Source organism: Oryzias latipes, chromosome 1 (assembly GCF_002234675.1).
Source record: "Oryzias latipes chromosome 1, ASM223467v1".
NCBI classification, from domain to species: domain Eukaryota; kingdom Metazoa; phylum Chordata; class Actinopteri; order Beloniformes; family Adrianichthyidae; genus Oryzias; species Oryzias latipes.
This window is the reverse complement of record NC_019859.2, coordinates 24,293,299-24,301,900: the sequence shown is the minus strand read 5'-3', so window position 1 is coordinate 24,301,900 and position 8,602 is coordinate 24,293,299. Positions and strand designations below refer to the sequence as shown.

Here is an 8,602-nt window from a genome sequence, read left to right as displayed (position 1 = left end):
CCCGTACAGTGTACATACACACTTGGTCTTCTGACCTCACCACATGAGACAATGCTAACCTGTTGGTAAGGGTAAAGTAACTACATTGTAAAAACATGTTCTGGCCTGATTACTTCTTGTAACATGAGGCAAGTTTAAAGAGAAACAAGACAGCAGTGAAAACAACAATCTTTAATATGATACATGTCTGCAGCATACAAAGTGTCATCACAATGAAATAGGTTTTAAGTACAAAACAGTGCAAAGGAGAATTCTAAAAAACACATTATTGGCCTGAGGGTCGTGCTTTTTGTCCATCAAAATTCTTTCAGCAGAGTTTGGTAACGGTGCAGGACTTCTTCAGGGTTTGTAACTGCAAGAAAATTCACAATATGAGCTCAAGTGAACATAAAAAGCAGAACGACTTTGATGAAGTACAAAATATATTTTACTTATTTAATCATTTCTGTAATGAGTTTGATAAATTTCTGTGAATTATTTTTCGCTTTGACTGTAATGCTTGAAATTAATCAATTATCCTCATTTATGAACATGACAATAAATTATTCACAACTTTATATTTTAGTTACATAAACAAGAACAACAAAAAAGAAATCAAAGAAAAAAAATCAAAATTGCCATAAAAAAATCTAATTTGTTTAGACAAAGAATGACAAAAGCAATGTTTTAATTGGCAATTGCTGTGTGTATTTCTTCTTTATAAATATTATTCGCACCTACAATTTGCATTAGCATGAAACACATGGCAGTGTAAAAGAAAAGGAAAAAAGAAATAAATAGGCAATTTCAAATTCAACACAGTTATTCACAAAAATATGTTTTAATTTTCAAACAGTTACATTCACTGTGTTGGGTGGTATTGTTGTCTCTCTCATATTTGAAAATAAATAAATAAAAATAAAATAAAAACGGCGAAAGAAAAGAAAATGGGGGAAATGCAGTTAAACTCTTCATTAATGTAAATAATATGTCCACTTGGTGGATTTAACTTACTTTAGCTTACTCTCCTGTGGATTCGTCTGGAATGTCTTCTTCACCACAGCTGATCTAAAGCGGTAAAAAGACGGAAGTACGTCATCATTATTTTAAATAAACGCCTTTCTTTGATTTTCCCAGAAAGACGTGCGCTCAGTCAAACGAGCACAGAACAACAGACTTTATCATTTAGGCTACGTGTTTGTTTTACAGGTGCCCCTCTCCTGGTAAGTAACAACAATGTTTGTAGATTTTCATTACAAACTTTGAAAATGTATACATGAAATAACTGAAATTATTGGAGTAAGGTAGACATGCTCTTACGTCACGTTTCAAACACAGAGATAGTGGCTTGAAATCACGAGGTTAGCTTCTTTATAAAGTTTGATCAGTTTAAATATTTGCATGTAATTTATCCAATATTTTAAAAAAACAAAAACACTGGCTTACCTGCCAGATGAAGAGAAATTCAAACTGTTGCGCGCGCCTCGAGGCTCTCCGGATTAATCTGCAAGTTCACTTTGGGGGTAGTTGTGCTGCATTCAAGTGCGCTGGGAATTTGCAACGTTACTTGCCCCGACCTAGTTAACAAAAACACACACTCGGGGTGTTTTTAGTATTAAAAGTAAATATTTAGCCTTGTTGTTTTACATATTTTCCTGACATTATATAATATATATTAAAACAAGTTCATTTTTAGAATAATTTATTATCATGTTTTTAAATGAGGATAATTGATTAATTTCAAGCATTACAGTCAAAGCGATAAAAAAATCATAGAGATTTATCAAACTCATTACAGAAATGATTAAATAAGTAAAATATATTTTGTACTTCATCAAAGTCGTTCTGCTTTTTATGTTCACTTGAGCTCATATTGTGAATTTTCTTGCAGTTACAAACCCTGAAGAAGTCCTGCACCGTTACCAAACTCTGCTGAAAGAATTTTGATGGACAAAAAGCACGACCCTCAGGCCAATAATGTGTTTTTTAGAATTCTCCTTTGCACTGTTTTGTACTTAAAACCTATTTCATTGTGATGACACTTTGTATGCTGCAGACACGTATCATATTAAAGATTGTTGTTTTCACTGCTGTCTTGTTTCTCTTTAAACTTGCCTCATGTTACAAGAAGTAATCAGGCCAGAATATGTTTTTAGAATGTAGTTACTTTACCCTTACCAACAGGTTAGCATTGTCTCATTTGGTGAGGTCAGAAGACCAAGTGTGTATGTACACTGTATGGGAAGGTAATACGTGTACATACCCAGCCTTTACTACTGAAAGTACCATGTAATAGAGTGGAAATAGGGCTGACTTTCTTTTACAGTTGCAGTTTCATTGTACTTAAGGGGTAAGTACCAAGTAATATTCAAGTGAACATACCCAGCACTTACTACTGAAAGTACCATGTAATAGAGTGGAAATAGGGCTGACTTTCTTTTACAGTTACAGTTTCAGTGTACTTAAGGGGTAAGTACCAAGTAATATTCAAGTGAACATACCCGGTATTTAGTAATGAAAGTACCATGTAGCTGAGTGGAAATAGGGCTGACTTTCTTTTACAGTTACAGTTTCAGTGTACTTAAGGGGTAGTTTCTGTGGTAAATTCATGGTAAATACCATGAAACATGCAGTGAGTGCAGACCTAAAGGTCAAAGTACTTTATTTGTACTTACCTTTTTCTTACATGTGGTAAGTACCATAAAAGACACCTTTGCACAACATGTAAATACCCAGTAAGAATATTATAAATACCCAGTATGTACCACATAAGTATGAACCAAATAGTACCATATAAATACACAGTATGTACCATGTAAGTACAGAGTAGACACAAAAAGTACCATGTAAGTACCCAGTAAAGTCCCATAGAAAGTACCATGTAAACACACTGTAAGTACCCAGTAAATTCCATAAAAAGTACCATGTAAGTACCCTGAAAGTACCCAGTAGTTACACTATAAGTACCATGTAAATACCACTTAAGTACACTGTAAGTACTGTACTGTAAAAGGAAGCGTTACCAGTAATTTTTACAACTCTGGTTTGGCGCGCCCCTATGCAACACATATGTTGCATACCTACCTTTTGCGCCACTGATGTACAGAGATGAGCCTTTAGACTTAAACAAAGCAAAAAAGGCTGTGCATGAAGAAGGAAGTGTGGCAAAGGTTATTAAACAGTAAAATATCACCTCCCTCCCCCACAAACCACTGCTTCACAATGATGAGTCTTGTTCTTTGGTCATATATGTGTGACCACAAGTACTGTTTTTTATAAAGTTAGTTCAGCAAAGAACACACCAGACTCTGTAAGGATGGCTTCATGTACCAGGTACGCTATCATCTAAATATAACAAAAAGAATGCAGAGAAAAGACTCTTATGGCAGCACTTGCATTAATTGTAGAGAAAATTTGTGTTTGAGGTCAAATTACAATTTCAAGCTGTGAGACATATTTAAATTATATTTTAAACATACAAGAAAAGTATGTTTTTTTGTGTTGTTTTTTTTTTGCTACCCGCTGGGTAGCTCGGTTGGCAAGGTGAGAGGCTACCATGCCACCCAGGGTTCGATTCCCGGAGGAGAATGAGCAATGGTACTGGAGGCAATTACCATATCGATGTCGAGCAATTAACATAACTCCGTGAGGGTCCTTAGGCAAGACCCTTAACGCTACTGCCTCCCGAGCGCACCGCTCCCGCAGGGGATGGGTCAAATGCGGTGATCAAATTTCGCACACCTAAGTGTGTGACAGAAAGGTACTTAAAAAAATACTTCACTGTGTTTATTAGATATCAAACCATAAACTATCAAACTGACAGTGACAGTTTCTGAAGGAGGAAGGAAGTGAGTTTGAGGAGGGGACTGATTCCAGCCAGCAAAGAGAACTTTTGCCAACCGCATGTATCAGTCGCTGTGCAGTTTAAAGCTGCAGCTTTGATATGACCAGACTTTAAAATAAGAATTAAAAAATTGTGGGCCCTCTTTTTTCCCTGGGGTTCCCCCCTCCTGGGCGGGGGCGGCGGGCCCCTGCCTCGCTCCTCCCTGGACCAGCCGTGGGCCGGGCGGATGGCTGCCTGGAGTGCGGAGCGGGTCTCACTTGGGGGGTCCTGGCTCGTACCTGGGGTTGGGGCGGGGGGATGCCCGGAACTCCTGGGTGGTGGTGGGGTGCTCGTCTGGGGCTGTGGGCGTCCTTCTCCGGTGGGGCCCTGCGTTGGATTCTCCCGGCGCGGCGGGGGGGCTGCTCTCTTGGTTGGGCTGGGGCGGCGCTCTCTTTCCCTCCGTGCCTCCCTGCTCTCTGGCTCTGGGGGCCTTGCGGCGGCCCTGCTGGCCCTGGCCTGGGTGGCGGGCTTGGTCGCCCGGGCGGCGGTTGTTCCCTGCCGGTTCCCGTGTGGCGTTGGGGGGATTCTGGCTGCCGCTGCTGCTGCGGTGGGGGTCTTGGGGTGGGGATGGCTGGGCACTCTCCCTCCTTCTTTTCACGTTCCACCATCCATTTTAGAAGAACATAAACACTCACCTGAGCACTGGTGTTAGCTCACGTTTAAACTAACAGTTTGCATGATTGATTGACTGAAATATTTCACACTAGTTGGTTTTAAGGCATAAGTATGCGTGTGAACACTATCTGTTTTGTGTACATGTCGACAGGTGGACATTTTTGCAGCTAGCAGGTGTGTTTATAACATTTGAGTGTGTGTGTGGACAGGCTCCGCCCTTTTTTTTTTTTTTTTTTTTTTTTTTTTTTTTTTTTTTACTACATTTGAACCTTACCATAATGATTAAAAACCAGTAAACTTGTTGCTTTATGCTTTTATGCTGCTTCATGGTCTTATCCCCCTTCCCCTCCTATTATCACCCCCTACCCCGCCTCTCTCTAACGTCCCTCTCTCTTCTTCCCCTCTTTCCTTTTCCGTCCAGTCCAACACCAAAGATTTTCAGACATGATTGAAATTAATAAAGTTTGGCCTCAATTACAAAAGGGGTTTATTCAGACATACCTTTGGTTTGTCTGAAGATTAATAACCCCTCTTGTTAAAGTAAAATATGTCCAACACAAGAGGCCCTCAGCTCTCATCTGTCTGCCCAGGTGTTGGACAGGACAAGTTAAAAAAAAAAAAAAAAAAAAAAAAAAAAGAATAAAAAAATTAAAAAAATTTGCATTTTTCTTTTTATTTTGTCTATAACTGGAAAAAAAAGACACAGACCAATGAAGATTGGAACGTCATACTAGAACTTAAGTAAGCAGTTCTATGCTTTAACTTTATTTTGAAACTGGTGTTAAAGACAAAAATGTTATTTTGTGCAGGAATAGATTTGATTATCAAAGAAAAAGTTAAATTTGTTTCAACCCTTTGATGACTGAGCCTATTTCCAGCCATTTAAAAAAGTCACTTACGTTTTTGCTTTCAAGTAAATGTTAAATTAAGGGGATTTTGAAGCGTTAAATGTTTGATGCCTATATAGATCAATAGGCGTTGGGGGTTTAATAATCTGCTTTTCTTTACACAACAGTTAAGAAACTATTAAATGTCAGCTTTTATCTAAGGAAATTTGAATGTCAGACGAGTTCTTTGAAAAGTGCAAAGTCACACTGACAATAAAAATGAATTTCTGCTGAAGACACATATAACGAATATCATTTTAGAGTATTATTTTACTTTAACAACCAATGGTCTAAAAGGGTTAAACATTGTTACAGCATTGGAATCATGCTGACTATGTAGAAACACACATAATTCTGCAAATTCACATGTGTTTTCTTCAGATAAACATAAAATAGTTTTTGACAATGATTGTTAACTTCACAGCATTGATCATTTTAGAGAAAACGTCACATGTTCAAATCTGAAGAAGACAGCAGCCATGTTCCTGACAGACGCTGGATGTCTGCTTTTCATTCTTTACATATCAGGTAAATAATCTCAGATTTTGTTTCAACAGTTGAAAAATTGGCTCAGGTCCTTGAAAAATGTTAAACAAAATGTGGAATTTCTTTTCAAAATAAATCCTGCTTTTTGTGCCTTGGGTTACTTTTTAAAGAACTGATATTAACTCTGAAATTTCAGGAATACAAAGTAAAATGTATTTCTGTTTAAGAGAACAAAATAGATTATATGATTCTGTTTGACAGTTAATCAAATCTTCTGTTACAGGAGTTCAGGGAACAGCATCTGTTGAAAGCACCCAAAAAAAGTACAGATTATCAGAAGAGAGTCGTCTCACTCTGACCATCAATGATCTAAACAAGAGTGATGAGAAGATTTATGTCTGCTGTGAATCTGCTGACAAAGACAGCTGCAGCAAAAACCAAATTCAGCTCTACGATGAAGGTAAAAATGATGCACGTCCATTTCTGTAAATGATAATTAGCAAACACTGTTAGAACTGTTGTTACAGAGCTGCAGGTGAAGGTGTTTCCTTCCAAAGACGGACAGACAGCAACACTTATGTGCAGCAGCAGAAGCGGCTGTCTTTTCACTCAAAACCACACAGGCTTCATCTGGTTCAAGAACAGACAGTTTCTCTATTAGGACTGGTCTCCATGGTACCAAGAGCTAGTCAGCGGTGAGGAGGGAAGGAATTTATATTTTTGGTAATTTCATTAGGGTTGTCAGTCTTAAATTTTATTACATTGAAGATAAGTCATTTGCTGAAGTGTGTGCTTTTACATCCTTTGAACCTTGAAGAAGCTTCCTTAAGTTGCATATGTGAGAAGTTTCAGGAATGCAGCTCCACATCCATCCCCCGTCAGGAAAAGAAACAGTCTTTGATCTTCTAAGACCATCTGAAAGGCTTGGCTGTAGGTCTGACATGTATCATAAATCAATCATCTCTGAGACTGATTCAATCCCTGGGAACCGCTTCAGACATCTGCTCACGTGTGGGGAACAAAGGTTTATTATCTACTGGCTGATAGGAAGTTCCGGTCACCTGTGGGGGACCACCTGGGGAGCCATTTGGTTGCGGGACCATGTCAGTCTGTGAGGAGACCTCCTGGACAGCAGACGCGGGAAACAGATGCTGACTCCAAGTATGGACTAAGGAAGTAGGCAGGCTCCCTGCCGGCCAATCCGAGCGGCCAGAGGCGGAGATACAGCAGCCATCTTGCTTCCAGAGGAGGAGATTCTGACCACATGTTTAAAAGTCTGCACTCAAGGAATTTTCTTTGTGTCCAGACAAGCTGCAAGTAAATTCGGATTGTAACCTCTTGTCTATTGCAGGATTGATTTTGGACACCCAGATCGATCTGTTTTATTCTGTTTTATTTTTGTTTAGAGCTCTTTGTTAGGGAAATAAAACCTCTTAATTTTATTCCGTTCGCATTTTCTGGTCATTTTCCCGACATACGAACACGCATGGAAGAAATCTCAAAGCGACAGATTTCTCATCTTTCTTCTTCTTGGTGACGCCGACGTGATTGTTGGGGATCGGAACGCGGAACGAAACGCAGATTGGACCGGTAGTGGTTTATTACGAGAATTCAGAGATTTTCGGCGTAAAGTCTGGGGAGGCTTCCTGCCATGCGGTCGACTTCTTCAGAGGCCTCATAATCATGGTGAGCAGAGCCTTGTAAAGTCTGCGTATTGATTAACTCAAATTAAAGGAGAAGTCGATTGTGTGGGTGGCGGAGTGTACCCTATATGAATGGGCGAGCGCACCCGAATGAATAAGTTTTGGGTTCACCCTCCCTGGAACAGCGGATTGAACGGGAGCAAATTATGAACTTTGGGCGGCAGCAAATTTTGAAAAATTGGACAATTATAAATTATGCAGGTTTTGCGTCTGTTCGGCCTGTGCACATTGAGCGGGAGCAAATTGGGAGCTTGTGATATTTGGAAATAAGCAAATTGACTAGGTTTGCGTCTGTTCAGCCTGTAAAAAAACCCTTACGAAAAACAGTGTTACTATAGGAACTAATTTTGCACGTTTTAGGATTTTCGGAAACACGAGGATGGCAGCCACCTTTATAAATTATTTTTTTAGATGAAGACATGACCAAAGAAGGATCCGCAACTGACACGGGAGGTGAATTTGGGGTAATATCAGGTATGTGATGCATTTTGTCAGGACAATGTACGACTGGAAACAATAGACAATACGACGACAGACGACGCTGACGACTTGACTTGACAACAGCGGTGAAAATGACTTGACTGAGGATGAATGGAATGAAATGTATGCGATTTTGGAAAGAATGGGATGAAAAAGTGTTTGAAATCTGTGAATTTTAACTGTATTTTCCACATTTCCCTGTGTATGTTTTCTCTATGGATGCAGCCATCTTGTTCACAGCGTGTTTACGTCACATGGACCAATGACGGGACGTTTTAGTTGCTTCGAATGTGTCGGCGACTCTGATTGGTTTTGTCTGTACCACGTGGTAAGGGTGACGGAGTCCTAGCCAAAATGGCGTCGGCAGCTATAAACGGCTTTGTTAGTACCACGTGGCCGGCGTTCCCGGGATGGCGAAACACGCTAAACTTTTTCACGAACAAATTTGAAGAGTGATGGGATGTAATTTGCGGTAAAATCATGGTGGGGATCGTCATTATCGAGCGTGGTCATGACCTCGGTTGTAAGACGTCGTTTAAAAACAGATTTCAGTGGTTTTCGGTTCGCCG

General features: G+C 39.7%; 1 long non-coding RNA gene across 1 annotated transcript; it reads right to left on the bottom strand.

The window, feature by feature from the left end:
• Positions 1–329: 329 nt before the first annotated feature.
• On the bottom strand, positions 330–1,658 carry LOC105358842. The gene is made up of 3 exons (XR_912346.3): positions 1,426–1,658; positions 994–1,047; positions 330–352 (listed from the first exon to the last, which is right to left on the bottom strand). It is a non-coding gene; the product is annotated as an uncharacterized LOC105358842 (long non-coding RNA).
• Positions 1,659–8,602: the final 6,944 nt, after the last annotated feature.